This window comes from Alosa alosa, chromosome 18 (assembly GCF_017589495.1).
Source record: "Alosa alosa isolate M-15738 ecotype Scorff River chromosome 18, AALO_Geno_1.1, whole genome shotgun sequence".
Lineage (NCBI taxonomy): Eukaryota > Metazoa > Chordata > Actinopteri > Clupeiformes > Clupeidae > Alosa > Alosa alosa.
In genome coordinates, this window is record NC_063206.1 from 10,137,834 (window position 1) to 10,151,434 (window position 13,601).

Sequence of the window (13,601 nt, forward strand, 5' to 3'; positions counted from 1 at the left end):
AGACATCAGTCACCCGCGAAGAACAGGCCTGTTTACAGCCCTCTCAACGGCAAGTTGGTGGAGTTCTCGCTTTCTTTTGTAACTAATGTGACTGTAGGGTCACACAGCACTGTAGGCTCGCATATCTGTCGAACCGTTCGTCCGATTGATTTCAAACTTGACAGGTAAGTGTAGTGCCAAGTTTGACGTTTTTTGGATAAGTAATGCAAAATATATCGTTAAATATATTGGTAAAAGAATCACACATTGGTACACACTCCTCCTGAAAAAAAATAAAGCAAGCACTTCGACAGTTTGTTTACTTTTTTAATTGCCTTGTGAGGCAATTAAAAAGCAAACGAAACTGTCGAGTGCTTGCTTTATTTATTTTTCAAAGTCTTTGATTTATTATCAAGAAAGTTTAAGCACCCAGTTGAAGTAGGTCTACTATTGGGTGTTGAGCGCGCTTCCTTATTTCCACACACTCCTCCTCTCACACAGCACAGTGCAGGACCAGAGACAGAGGCGGTAAGCACTAGTTGCTGAAATGACCCATGGCCTACTGTATGTTGCCATCCCCAACTCCTTCTGTCCAGATTGTCTACACACTCTCTGTAGCTGACACCTCGCTATGTCGTACTCACCCAGGTCACTTTTGTATGAGATGCCCTTAGAGTTTCCTTGGGCTCTATTGACTTCAAAGAGCACGCAGAGCTGATTGTGCCAGAGCTGGACGAGCCCTCTCTCAGCCTTGTGGAGATGGCCACACTTGGCTGAGCATAAGACGCTGAGTCGCCCCAATGGCAGCGTTTTGACACTGTAATGAGGTCGTCTTTTTTTTTTTTTTTTCAGCCGCCGCCGAGAATCATAAAGGAAGCAGGGAAAAATAAATCTGTAATCTGCACCAGCAGACACGATAACCCATTACCCAAGATGTGATAGTATCTACCCCTCACCCCCACCCAATCCCCACCCCCTTCATCTTTCTCCAAGGAAGAGATAAACCATCTCAACACTTTGATTTGTTTGTGGTTTGTGCACACGCTAGCTCTGATGGAAGGCATATACAAGGAAAGTGCTCCCCCTGCTCAGAAACTCTTAATGTTGTGTGCTTCTTCTCAGAATGTTTGCTTTCTCACAACATGAGTCTAGTGTATCTAGTGTTTGAGTATCTAAACAGCAGGACACTGAGAGAGAGAGAGAGAGAGAGGGAGAAGCTCATGGATTTTCGCTCTGCCATACTGGGAAAATCTGTAACTATTTTTGTCGTCTTTTTAAGCGTCTTTTGTGTATAGATGGACACATCCTCAGTGTGCTCTCAAATGGTTTGAGCAGTGATTTGGAAATGATAAATGAACTGTATAATGAAATCTCTACACAGACACACTATTTTATGGCTCTTTGAATAATTTAATTTACTAGTGAATGAACTTGCTTTATATTGTGGCAACCTAACTGATCGACTATTTAATGACTTCCTTTGACTTTTTTTTAAAATGTGCATCGATGTGTCTATGGGTTTATACAGCAGCACATGGTAGTCCTTCCCCCATTCTAAATACCAGTAGAGTGTCCCAGACTCTTTAATTCAATATCAACAATGTTTTAGGAGGAGTTATTTTGCATTACATTGCATTAATGTTTTGCCCTAGGATTATCCGTGCCCATTCTGCTGCTTTGCATCTGTGTTTACAGTGCAAAATCACAGCAGTTACAACTCAGGGCATCTTAGATGGTAAACTGATTTACTGTATACAGGGTTTTTAAAAGACTCAAACTAAGATGATAACAATAATAAAGATAATGTTCTTAATGAAAGCGGTCAATATCTATGGTAAATATCCCTCTGTCCCAGACACATATGAATTCCTATTTTCAAGACGTTTGCCTGCTGCTACGTTGCCAAAATGTTACATTATACTCCAACAAAATTGCTCAACTGACCTCCAGATTCATATTGCTGGAACAGAGAAGGGCACTGGTCTCTATTTTCAGTTGAACTACCTTGATTTCACAGCTAAGATGAAAGGTTTGAAAATTCTCTGAGTCATGCATAATCTGAGTGGAATACAATGTCTAGTATGATAAATACTTCATGGCACTGGGATGTGACGCCTTCAAGCATTTGCATAATTGAATTCAACCCTTGAAGATGTTCGGTTATGTTAAAGGATACTTATCCACGGCTGTGAAATCAAAATAGGTGCCACAGGAGTACAGTAGATGATTTACAAAGGCTAGCAAAATGTTTGAATGTGATTTATTGTTGAACCCTTTTATGTGTCTGTTGATGAGTCTTTTAGACTAAGCCAATAGTTCCTCATTGAACAAATACTCATTTCATTTCAGTCAAGGCTTGTGTAACTTTAGTGACCTCAAAACTAACTTTGTAATTTCTTTTGTTTCCATGGCAACGTGCATGGCACAAACTAGATTACAACTGATTCCATGCAGGTGCGGCAAATCAAGAGGTAACAAATGGTCATGTTGGACTTTTTGAATGCAGAAACTATACTGTGACAGATGGATACACATGTGGCTGTTGTCGCCGTCTCAAACTGATTATTAGAATGTGTTGTGCAAAGAGAATGAACACGACATTAAAGGCAGCCTACGCAAGTTTTTTACCTTAATATAATGTGGTACCTGACATGCAGAATACCTACTCTGACTATGCCACCCCCTAAACCCAGGCGGGAGAAACCTATAAGCTCTCGAACGTGGCTGGTTCTCGGCCTTCCCCACAAAGGAACAGTTGGCAAAAGGCATATACAAAATACTCAAATTTATTACAAATAGTATAAATACAATCCAGAATGTAAGTTGTGTGTAAGAAAGACTGCATGGGATAACTGGCTGAGACTCCTCAGGCTAATAAGGTCGGGTCAGCACACACAGCTCCCGTCTTGGAGAGAGGCCCTGGTGAGAGAGGGAGAGAGAGACAGCAAACCCAGCACCACAAAAGAATGCAACACGGCAAGCACTGCAAACACAAGAAGCAAATACCACTACAGGATACCACTACAAAATACCACACCGTGTTGCTGACCAGTACACACCGAGAAAATAGCTCCCTCCATGTGGCATCCAACCCGAAAGGAGCAGTACTGAGTTGCGGATCCGGCCTTGTACAAAGACAGCCTATGATGGGACAAAAGAGGAACAGCCAGCTCCCAGCACAAGCAGTTATAGAGAGACAATGCAAACAAACAAAAAGACAAACAAAATGAAAGCAAAAAAACAAACAAACCCAAAAACTAACAGTAAAACAGTGGCTGGCCTGGTCCCTTGGTCCCCACTAAGAAATGGTACATATTAGTTACCATGTACATACCACAGCACAATTACGCAATGGACATATGTAGTAAATATAGTACCGAGTTGCGGATCCGGCCTTGTACAGAGACAGCCTACAGTATAGGATGGGACAAAAGAGGAACAGTCAGCTCCCAGCACAAGAGCTGTAAGCGTGCGAGCTTAAGCAAGTGATGTTAGTCCCAGCAGTTACAGAGAGACCATGCAAACAAACAAAAAGACAAACAAAATGAAAGCAAACAAACAAACCCAAAACTAACAGGAAACAAAAAAAAAGACAAACAAAATGAAAGTAAAACGGTGGCTGGCCTGGTCCCTTTTAAAAGAAATGGCACATATTAGTTACCATGTACATTCCACAGCACAGTTACACAATGGACATACGTAGTAAATATAAGCCTACTTTGCAAGAGCATTCACTACTCCCCATAGCACAGTGACACAGGAAGAAAGGAATATTCCAGTGCTACAGATTTAAAGAAACAGTTAATTGATTTATAACTACCAATGTAAACAAACAACTAAGATCATAAATATAAAACAAATTACCAGAGCATCAGTGTCTGTAGCCCAGCACTCATCAATCTTAAAATCAGGCAGTCACCTCAGTGTCCTCCATGAAGAGTGAAACACATGGTTCTAGCATTCACCCTGATAAGTTAAAACAAGTCATGAGAAGTGAGTTCTACAAACACACACACACACACACACACACACACACACACACACACACACACACACACACACACACACACACACACACACACACACACACACACACACACACACGACAGGGGACCTTAACAGTCACAAAGAGCAAGTGGTGGCAGCAGCAAGAGAATATGAGCTCTCAACAAACCAAACTTTATAACTTCCTAGTTAGTCATGTGACCTGCCCCATGTGACCACGCTTGCAGTCACACAAGCCACACTGGTTGCCAGTGCAGGTGGGCACATAAACCAGAAATCCCCACAATAACAGCATCATTTTGAAGTAATTTTGATGGTAAACAAAGTTGTTATAGGGAGAATCATGCACCTAACAGCTGGCAGCACCCTGCAGGAGTTGAACCAGCCTGGCATCTCGTGAGATTCGTGAAACATTACCAGTCAGTAAATATGGCTCACTGGAGATTTTCTTCTTCTTCTTCTTCTTGCTTTGGCTCCAAAACAAATGCCCATGCAACGGTGTCCAGGGGGGAAGGGCTCAAGCCGTGAGAAGTAGCCTATAAGGTAAACTATACATACTCTGTGACTTCTAGGGGGAACCCTAGAACCCAAAACTGACTTGCATTCCTTTACAGTAACAATATAGAATATGGAATAGGAACAATGTTGAGAAAACAAAACAAGATTATATTTACAGCTTCTTAGTCTGTGCTTGAATAACAAGTGTTATAAGAACCTGTAACATGTCTTGATTTTTGACAGGTACAGCTCAAGAAAGGGCATATTTAAAATGCACAGATAAATTACAAATATATTGTTAAAGTGTTGACCAGACAAACAGCAAAGCACAGAGGAAGCATGAGGTCTGAACTTGTGATGCCAAAAACAAACTGAAGACTTTTTGTTGCAACAAACAGGAATATTTTTTTATTATTGAATACTATTTGCATTGCAACTGGATTCATTCTTAGAACGGTATTGGAAGCTAATAAAGAGAGTAAATAGTGTTCCTTTTTGACTGCAGTCTGGACAGTTAATAGCTTTCTCCGACCATATAATCACAGCTTTAATTTTCTGTCAACTAATGTGCTTCTCACCCCTATAAAAATGAATACATTTGGGCAGTGAACAAAATAAATGCCTTTTAGTTTCCAGAGGAAATATATGGAGAGAGAGACTAGTTATAGTCATGGCTTTTTTTTTCAGTTAGCCAACCGTGGAATATTTGTTAAATTCTAAATAAAGGTGAATGGCTGATCACAAATTTTAATGGCTTTTTGTATAACTGCTGAAGTCATAATAAGACACCGCCTCTCTTCCCACAGCAGTAAAAGAACCACAAACATTTTCTGAATTTCTTAATGAGTTTTTTTAATTTTCTAAACAGAGAACACATTAGCTACAGACTCTTTATGTATCTTACACAGTGATGGCTACTGTTTTGGTGTGAGCACTGAACATGCATCTCACCATTGCCTGTTAGAAAGCTTATAAACAAGCTTCAATCTTCTGACACTTCTGACACTTTTTTTGTGTTATTATTAGGCATACAACACTACTCACAAAAAGTTAGGGATATCTGGCTTTCGGGTGAAATGTGTTTCAGTACAGAAAGTACTGAAACATTGAACTGTTGGACATGCACAATATGCACATTCAAACGTTTAGAACGTTCACATTAAGTTCACCTGTAAAGGTTATAGTGGATTTTAGGTTCATCCTGAAATTTCACCCGAAAGCTGAATATCCCTGACTTTTTGTGAGTAGTGTATTGTCTGTGAGTTTCATCACAGCACTGAAGTTGTGTCAATTTACATCACTCCTTCCATGTCTTGGATATTGACTCTTGTGTGTCAGTGAGTGAAGCAATTGTGTTTTTGCTTATGCACTTGTACTATTTTACAACTGTGGTCAGTCAGGGACATTTTTTCTTGAAGGGTTCATTCTCAGTCATCTGGAAGGATATGTGTTATGGTTATGCTTATGGTCATGGGGCAGCCGTGGCCCACTGGTTAGCACTCTGGACTTGTAACTGGAGGGTGGCCGGTTTGAGCCCCGACCAGTGGGCCGCGGCTGAAGTGCCCTTGAGCAAGGCACCTAACCCCTCACTGCTCCCCTCGCCCGCCCGTTGTAGCATGCAGCTCACTGCGCCGGGATTAGTGTGTGCTTCACCTCACTGTGTGTTCACTGTGTGCTGTTTGTGTTTCACTAATTCACCGATTGGGTTAAATGCAGAGACCAAATTTCCCTCACGGGATCAAAAAAGTATATATACTTATACTATATGGAATTTAGCAGACACTTTTGTCCAAAGCGACTTAAAGAATATGCACATTACAATGGTTAAAATTAACATATATAGTTTTGAAAAAGTTGTTAAGCCTGCATTAAGCTAAGTAGGAATAACAACAAATTATTATAATTATTATTGTTTTATCTTTTCATGTGTAAATGTGATGTGTATTGTTGTGCAGCAAACTGTGTTATGTGAAATTATTGCGTTGCTGTAGGCCTACCCTACCATGTGTGTTCCATTGCTGAATGCCTACCAGCTATCTGTTTTTGTAGTGCACCACCATGTGCAGTAACAGTGGGGTCTGTGCTCATTGTAAAAATGGCTTCATTGCCAACCTATCTGGATTGCATGTGAATTGCAATTAAGCATTTGATATAAAAAAGGATATATTTTGCAGAATTTAGTCCAAGAGAAACGCTTCAATCTTGATTATACGCAAGTGCATAATGACATAACAATGAAAGAAATCTTTAGTCTTATTCCAGTAATACACCTCTGAACAGAAATGACACAGGTGAGTTGTACGGAGGATTGTGAAGTGGAGCCTGTGTGTGGCTGAGGGGGAGACTGAGTGTGTGGCGTGGGCTCTGGCTCTCCAGCATGGGCATGACCAGCTCATCTGGTGTGCTCTCTCTCAGGCTGCTGCTGGACCTCCAACTGAGCTGCCCTTCATTGTTAGGTCGTGAATATGAATAAACCACTTTAGTGTTTGGCTTTGCATATTGTGGATGCATTTAAAGCATTCAATTACACCTTTGTGTAGGCAGCATTTGCAATGCTCATAGTCAGGTATATTTAAATTTAAGAAAGTTTGAAAATCAGTTTTGATAAAGTTGTTGAGTTTGCTGGAACTTTACAGTAAATTAGTGCCATTTACAGAGGTGACATTTTCAGAAAATGTAGTCATTTTGTCTTAAAAAACAAATCCTAAAATTACGTTTTAAATACAAATTCTAAGATGAATGTGGGCTGTGGGCACCAGGCCCGGGGTGGGTAATCGGGAGAATTCCCGGTGGGCCGCTTCACTTTTGGGCCGGTCGAGGAAAAAAATATGTATGGAATAAAAAAAAATGGATGTAGAAAGAGACCAGGAGGGACTGAAACGGCCAGGTAGAATGCTGCTAAATTTGCCAAGCTTTCAGATTACATACAAAAGTGGCAACTGGTAAAGAGAGATATAGGCAATGATTAGCCTATAGTACTGTAATTATTGGGCTAATATTGGACGTTTGTAGCGTTGTCAAGCTATTCTCAAGCAACATATTAAATTACTTCAAATATTAGCCTTTTGTATCCGATTCATAGACTTTGCAGTATGCAAATATTGATAACAAAACTGAAGCTTGATCTGTGTAGGCCTATGCAATAAAAATGGTAGCCTCTGAGCAGCAGATCAACCAGTCGACCACTGAAAATTAGCCTGAAATTAGTGATGATGAGGCCATGACTACAGGGACATGTAGAGAGATAATTTATAGTTATATAATGTAAGAAAGAGCAATTATGCTACATGATAAACCTATATGCCTTGTTTGCTCAGAAGAGGGTGTAGTAAAGGAATAAGCTAAATCACCAAACAACAATAGCCTAACCATGCAAAAACATGTAGCCTAAACATTCAATATGCCTCTTTGTGGAAGCGTGGGATAGGATACATTTCAAAGGCTGTCATTCTTTCTTTCTTTCTTTCTTTCTTTCTTTCTTTCTGTTTTTGTTAACTTGTGGAATAGTGGAATGTTGTTTGTTAACTTCTCAGTTGAAGTGAATTATAACCTTTACACATTTGTTGAACCATACTAAAACTACAGGATAGTAAGAGCTGAAATGTTGCTTCATTTATCCAATTTCCACCACTATGGAAAACGTGGGCCGGTCTTGGGCCTGAAACTCCCGGGCTGAAAAGTGGCCCCACTCCGGCCCTGCCTGGCACTCTGGCACCTGGCATGTTTAATTGATGTTAATGTGGGGTTATATGCTCCTGTGTGTGTGTGTGTGTGTGTGTGTGTGTGTGTGTGTGTGTGTGTGTGTGTGTGTGTGTGTGTGTGTGAGAGAGAGAGAGAGAGAGAGAGAGAAACGATGCATTCATTAGCAGGAGTGAAATGAATGCTGGATGTGTGCTCGAGGGTACTAGCTTTCACATTTCTCGACAGATCACAAGAGAAATACCACTTGCATCAAATAACATATCTTAAAAAGAACACTTAATCATTCGAAACAAAATAGCCAGGCAAGGACTCCACCATCCTGACCATGCCTCCTGCGTGTTGGAAACACAAGGAAACAAACGCTGTCAAGTGCAGACACACTTATTACAGCCTCCGCTCGGAAAAAGCACCGGAGCATACATCACAGCAGCCCTGCAACCGTGCCCTGCCACTCTCACTATTTATTCCCCCCATCCAACGCCACCACCAGTGGTTCTGTCATTTCGTTTTTCATGTACCGCCTCCCAAATTCCCCCACCGCACCCTCCATTTCCTCTGACTCCTAGCGTGCAGTGAGTAGCAGAGGCAGAGACACTGGTGGCTCCGATGGCCCTGTCCCACTGAGGGATTGCTGTGGGGGTAGAGAGAGTGAGCCGAGAGTGAGACTTGTCAGCTCTCACTGAGCTGTGCTTTTTCTCCCCCTTTTTTGGCTGCTGGTTTATTTATCAAAAGCAACTTCCCTCGTCTCGTCTGGTCTCGTCTCGCTCGTCTGGTCTCGCCTCGCCTCATCTGGTCTCGTCCCACTCTCTCGCCTCTCATTTCCCACTTTAAAAGTGTCCTGCACGCCAGGGCCTAATCTTCAGCGCTAAAGGCTCAAAGAATCAAATAAGAGAGCATCGCTTCGTGCTGCTCTAACAGTCCAGTTCCCCTGACCATATTCCTCACTGCCCTTCTGACTGCTCACGAGGCTGTCATGTGGACATCTGGCCTGCCGAAGCTCTGTCTTCCACCTCTGGCTCCAACGCCGGGCAGCAGGCATTGGAGGATGAGAGGAGCAGGCCATCAGACAGTCAGGATGAATCGTGGAGGACGTGTTGATGCCTGCCATGGGAGGGGTGCGGTCTTCCCAAGGGTGCTTTGTAAAAGCTAACTCAATGTAAGTGATGTGCCACAAGCTAAAGCAGTGTAATAGATCCCACAACAGTCTAAATATTTAGGAGATTTTAGTAGTGGAAGACAAGGAGAGGGAGGCAGCAGGTCATCAGAAGCTGTGCTCTGAATGGAGTGTAAGTGGGCAGATTATCACAGCAGGGAGGGTGTGGGGCAGACAAGGAGGAGGGAGAGGCTTCTTGTGAGATGAGGAAACCCTGCAAATACAAGCACTGTAATTATGTGTCTTGGTCGGACATCTTGGCACATTTGATATGCGCCACTGTAGCGCGCATATACTTTCAAGTGTCATATTTCAACTCTAACTGCTCCATCTGCTATAGCTGTGGGTAATGCAGGGAGCTACACACAACATTTGATAAGTAGAAACTTACGCTCACCGTGGAACTCTGTAGGAAAGTGGAAAGTCCACTAGAAATACTAGTGGAAGAACTAGAATTATCCCCATAATCGGTCTTGTGGTGTCCCATTAATACAGTGCACTTACTGCTCAAAGCAATCCAGCATGGCTCTTGAATCTGACTGTTCTGCTTGTGCTTTTTTTTTTTTTTTGTAATGGCTTTACCATTTTTGGCACTTAGTGAAACATCCAGACTGCAGTGAACACTTGATGTTTGCTTGTTGCAACCACTGAATAAAATATATGAATTGATTTCTAGTATACACAGTAAGCGCACAATATAGAGGTAGAGTGTTTCAATCACAGAACTGCATTCTGTGATTGAAACACTATGGTATAGCTATAGGTTGTCTGACCCATGATCTCCCATAATGACTGTACCAGGGTAGATCAATATCAACACTGTGAGACTGCAAGTTATCACACACTAGTAAAATGTGTGAGTTTACAGAGCAACTCCTGAAAGGCTTGAAGAGACACCTTCCCATAAAATAGCACAGATATACAATGTGTAGGATCTTTCTTCTCTCGACAGTACCTTTTTTTAAGACTAGAGGTAAGGACATTGATTTTTATACCCACGGAGGACAAACTAGTGAAGTTGGATGGTGGGGGGTGGGGTGGTGTGGGGGTGTGGATTTATCTTCACAACCACCATTTTAAATGTTGACGAGGTATTTCATTGCAAAACTGCACATATATGTTATATTGCGCTCGTACCACCCCACCCTCTACGCACACACACACTCCTCTGAGAGGTCCTCTCCCCCATCTCACCTCATCATCATTACTCCCAATTACTCTTCTGACAGTTCCACATCTGATCAAACGATGCTGCCGTAAGCGAGTTCTCCATTACCTCCTCCCTAGGGCCACGGTGGGGAAAAAAGCCTGAATTGTATCAAAGATGGGACCTGAAGGTGAGATTAAAGGTACTCATTCATCTCTGTTTTGCCTTTCCACTTGTGGCCGGAGAAGCGCTACCTTTTTGCACAGCTGCATTATTAAAGCTTCTTTGTGTAGCCTAGAACTCATTCAGAATCATTATGTCAGTACTGGGATTATCAAGCATGGGACCATGCCACTGTCTCAAGGCTTAATTTTGACTAGCAAAAGCATGGAGACCTCATGCCATTTATTTTATTTGTTTAATTCTCCGACTCCCAGTACAGTAGATTTCATTCAACTGATCCAAGACAATGCTAAGAATAGGTTTGAGAGAAAGACTTTATGGTTACATTGTATATATAACATTTTGCATTCAAAATGTTTTAATAAGCATCCAATATATACAGTATACTGTATATATATGGGTCTTTCTGTGTCATATCAGATACGATTGTTGCTGCACCGTCTCAGATTTTGTTCAGACCTTGTCTATATCAAGAATGGGTCCAAAAATCAAGGCATAGGCTTCTGTGGACTATAATAAAGCAGTTTTGTGGAAACTTGATACAAATTAGCATCGTGTTGCACCATTTATATTTTTAGACGGATATTGATTTGTCCAAGTGTCTCGTTGCTTTCACCTAAGTGGGGATCTCTTGAGTTACAGCTCTATCCTTTTAATCAACTACCAGTGCACTCTGTCATGATTGGAGCAATACATAACTGTGTCCTTGTCAGACTGTCGTATAGTCATCTTTCAAAACACACTAAAGACAGAAAGAAAACAGACATTGCATAGTAACACTGAATCTAGATATTTTGTATTACAGTTGTGCATTCAGCTTTGAGTTCTGTTTTTATTGACAGATAATAGCCTAAATGTTTTGAGTAGGAGCCCAGAGGCCAAACAATCTTGGCGGTGCCTCTCATTCATAGTCTCATGCGCTTTAGCATCGCGATACACTGAGGATCACGATAAAATTTCTCCACCCTGGCAAATTATGATTGGCATTGAATCCAAATGCCCCATCTGGGAAATTAGATACAATGTCGCCCCACAGACAAAAGGAGCCAGTGTTGAGATAGCTGACTCTGACAGGTGTGGGATTTGTGTCCACACATTAGTATGGACCCTAGAGGAGACACAAAGCCCTCCGTAGATGATGCAGGCACCTGTTTCAGAGTCTCTTTTGTGTTGCAGCCAGCCGGCCGCACCAAATCGCTCCAGTGCAGGTACGCTTGAGAGAGAGTGGAGAAGCATTTAGTGGACTTTTGTGTGGACTTCTACATTCATTTTGTGTTGTTTTGTTCCTTGCCACTATCTTCACATGTTGTGGTTTATGGCTGCCACTGACAATCATACATCGATTTCGCAGATACCATGGAGACACTTGCTCCATAGATGATAACTTCCCTTGTTTATTTCTCCAGAAATAGAAAAAAATACATTGTGAAATACTGTATATTTCAACTAATGGAATTAATTTAAAAATGATACAAAGGTTATGGTGATATTTGAATGGGTTATGAAACATTTTCATTTATCTGACAATATTGGAGGTCCTAAGACAGATGCAGGAAAGCTTGAGGTGTCAAACACTTGCTAGGAAACTATCCACACTATAAACACCCACCTGCAGATTTTTCAAATGTCCATTGGGTCAGTACATGATGATCCCCACATACATAGGTTATCCAAAAGGCCATGCAGAGGATATAGTGCACATGTTTTTTTTTCTTCGTGCAGACAGCAAACAATTTAATTCACAGGGGAAGTAATTTTGAGAATCTACCACTTCCCACAGTAGAAAACGGTTAGCAGAATTTAGCTGAAACACCTCCGAGATCCCCCCCCTACCTCCATCCCGAGGTCGGCAGGTTTTCCACATTGTCAGTCCCGGTTCTCCTCCCTCCAAACAAGGCACTCTGTCAATCACTTGATTGGCGGGTGAGACTCGTGACCTTAGTTTTCAATTAACTCTGCTGTTCCAGACCATCAGTCCCAGCCAGTGTGTTTACTTCCTGCAACCTGACAAGCCCGAGGTCTTGCCTGCTCATGCCTCATGAACTCAAATCCAAAGTAACCTTGACAGTGAGAATGGTTGCCATCATATTTGTGAGTGTGTGTGTGTGTGTGTGTGTGTGTGTGTGTGTGTGTGTGTGTGTGTGTTGTATACTCACAGTCATCGATGACCCACAAAAGTAAGCATAAGTCAGGGCTTAACTTGCTTAGCTTGTTTTCCCCAGCCGAGTTCTATACCAATAGTCATTTAAAAGGTGAGCGTGAATTACAAGGAAGTGGAAAGTGGGAGAATTGTTCAAATGAATCTAGTAGGAAAGGAAATGGTGACACAAGGTTAAAGAGCGAAACCGCTATCACAACTGCCATATCTCGACTCTTTTATGAAGTGTTCAGCTCTAATTAGGCATTTCACAGGAGGGAGATAAGTCTTAGCGCAAGCCTGTGGATGTGTTCAGGATTGATTCTGTAGATCCGACTATCTGATGGAGACAAGTTTGAAATGGTGTACCCAGACAGTCTGTTCATTGCAACTACACATTCAACAAAGTCTGAATCGGAACAACAAGAAAGAATGTAATTGTGAGTAAGAGGCTAGTATGCTGGAATGTGCTATTTTATGCAAATTAAGCACATAATTGTGCATGCAGGCTCGTAATTTTTATTAATCACCTGTGAGTGATTGAAAACAGAAACATCATTCAGGAGAAAGAAAGAGACAGAAGCTTGTGATGCTGTAATGAACCACAGCACTAACACAGAAGTCAGTTTACTTTCACTTCGCACATTTGGAGCAGAAGGCGAATCTGTGACAGCAGAAATGATCTCTTTGCCTTGGAGAAGGGAACAAAGAAGCATAGTGGCAGGGAATGAGGGGTTTGTATGTCCCCATGTTACCTTTATGGAGAAAACACTGTATTGAGAAAGGAGCAGACATCT